A 3,053-nucleotide genomic window follows, 5' to 3' on the forward strand; every position below is an offset into this window, starting at 1 on the left:
AGAGCATATAAGAAAAAAATAATATCTCCTGAAAATTCTATTGTTCAGCACTAACTACGAAATACCTCTTTAACCAGGTGCCTACTCTCTTCACTATCCCATCTCATCCATCACCACACCATCCAAGCTTACCAGCTAATCCTTAACACCAAGAAGTATCTTACCTCCTTGCATAAGACTGTATATCTTCAGGCTAGGGGAGGGTAATCCTTGCAAATTGACTGAGCCACCCCTTGATTGAAAAGTTTCGCATTCAAATTTTTCGAAAAAGCTGTTGGATAGGTGTTATGTTTCAGAACATTAAATTCACTGGTTTTTTATTGAAATTGTGAAATTAATTGATACCGTACCGTAGTCAGAATTTGGGTCACAGAAACTGAAACAAAAACACCTAATTCAAACTCAAAATATTTATTTGCTTCGTTAAGATTCGAACTTACTTTCGGCAGCCATCTTTTTTTTCTAATAAATATTATCCATTGATGTTAGCCCAGCAACACAATAACTACATAAAAATATAACCACACAATACAAATCCATCTTCAATATCAAACATATACAATAATTGAATTTCATCTTTTCATGAGATTTCATTGGCGAAGTGCTCATAGAGTGTAGAGGTAGAGAGATGGAGGGTAGAGGTAGGTATAAACCGCCAGGCCAGAGGTTTGGACCCGGTGATAAATCATAGTAATGGTTGACGGTACAATCAGAAGATTGTGTTCTGTAGGATTACCACACGATTGCCAAAAATATAGACTAGTCTATATGTAATTTCAATTACTGTACCTACATAAAGAAACTGCTAAGTGGCTGATAAATCTACTCCCCCTTTTTAATTATTAACCGCGGTTTCACAGGTATATTTATTTACAGAATCAATCACGCCTTCGAAATATTGAATTATTTCCTTAAATACATAATGTTAAAAGTAAAATAACCAAAAAACATCTAACGCATCAATCTGTCATTCTCTTCGATCATTCCAAAAACTTTCACAAACCCCAAAAAGAAACAGTCTCAAACATCCAAAAACCGTGCACCCCCTACTTTCAGACCACACCCCTGAAGATTTTATATGATCCAAACAAAGAGTACGCTGAAAGGGGCCTCTCGTATCGATCGCGGCCCCTCCCCCCCACTCCTCGATACCAATACCACGGTGATACGATGTACTTAGCGCACCTTTACGGCCAGTCCCTATATTGTATCTATCTGTTCATTTGCTTACCAAAGATAGGAGTGTTCCGTGACATACTTGTTTAGGGCCTAATGTTGAATTACAATCTTTAGTAGGTAAGTAGTATAGATAGATGGATTATTGGGATGGGAATTAGTGGAGGTATCCGTTCTGTAGGTGCTCTAGTGGATTTCGTATCTGTATTGATTGTTTATGTTCATGTGATTGAACATTCATGTATTGCTTACGATTAATGTGGGATTTGCTCACGATTGGATATTCTCAGTTGTTAATGCCTTTAGCATTTTATGTCATAAAGAATCATGTTGTGTGGTTACGACCATCGCAAGGAATTTTACAAATTTTAAAACTATCAATACTAGGATCCACATTTTGTTAAAACAAAGATTGCTCATGGAGGCTATTGTTAAACATCATCAGAATACAATATGATATATAGTTGCACATTTTCATACCTACATCGAATGCAGAGAATGTCCTTATAGGTATAAAAAATCTGTCAAATTTTCGCAAACGGCAAAGTTCTCCAAAGATTTAACTAGACCGAAATAAATTGCGAACAATCCCAAATTCATGCGACAATAGAGCAGTCAGTCTGAAACGCTTCCCAAAGCAATCACCATTCGACAGACCAAAGACAAAATCTTGCGTCACAATACCCTATTTCAAAAGTAATGCCTAAAAATCCCACGTCCAAAGTTCAATCGTCTAACAAAACTGCTGCAACGAAATAATAAAATACACAACACCTACCTCCGTGAATACAATATGCTATTTTGCATTTGTAAATTTGAAAGTAAAATCTCTCTGAGCTACTGTCTTGCAACATAGTAGGGACAATTGCCAGCTAGGTAACAAGACTCCAAAGAAAAACCAACCTTAAGTCTTTACACTTACACTTAAAATTCTTCTTGCAGGTCTAATCGACCCGTAAGTATAGTTTTGTACGTCGAACAATACATAATACGTCAGAAGGTGCAGTTTACGGTCGCGAGGTATCGCTGGCGGTTTGACACATCGCTTAGCGCAGATGATTTGTGAAGGGTTAAAATCCTTGGGTATGAGTGATCACTCTGTGTGGTGTACCGAGTTATGTTCAGTTTACTGGAAATACTAGAATATAAAACTCCGCAAGAAGTAAAACGATCTGTTTTTTACGCTGTAAATGGTAAAAAATAACCACTCCATATATATTCTACTAGCCATTTTAACGCGGTTTCACCAAAATATAGTCTATCTATGTTACTCACAGATAATATAGCTTTATATTGGTGAAAGAATTTTTAAATCAGTCCAGCAGGTTGTGAGTTTATACATTCCAAACCAAAATATATTAGTATAGAAGATTCACAAAGAACAATAACATCATCAAAAAGAGCTACATTAACCAACTCAGATCAATGTCTGCGTAAATTTTCCGCGTCAACTGGCCAACCCGTTGCACAGAGAGCCCCTATAATCCGCGAAATAGCTGCCCCGGTCCACCGCATTACAAGAATACCAAAAATGAAACTAGTGCGATCACAGGGACCGTAACCCTTGCCACGGTTAGTTAGGCGGGCGCAGGGTTAAGCGTAATGGCACATGAAATCACCCGAGTGCAGTTAAATGCGATGCAATGTTGACATCAAAGATCTATTTGGGAATTGTAATTGACTTTTTGATGAGTTCTGATGGGTTTTTTGTTGGGACATTTTATTGTTTGTCTTTGATATGTTTTAAAGTTTTAAATAGTAATCGCTCCTTTTTTTGTTATCAGTAGTTTTACTGAGGCTACCTATCTTAGGTGTTACTGAAGAAATCCCTCAAGCTTGGCTTATGACTTATAGGTTTTTAAGACTTTTTATGTTAC

Source organism: Helicoverpa zea, chromosome 10, assembly GCF_022581195.2.
Source record: "Helicoverpa zea isolate HzStark_Cry1AcR chromosome 10, ilHelZeax1.1, whole genome shotgun sequence".
Classification (NCBI taxonomy): Eukaryota; Metazoa; Arthropoda; class Insecta; order Lepidoptera; family Noctuidae; genus Helicoverpa; species Helicoverpa zea.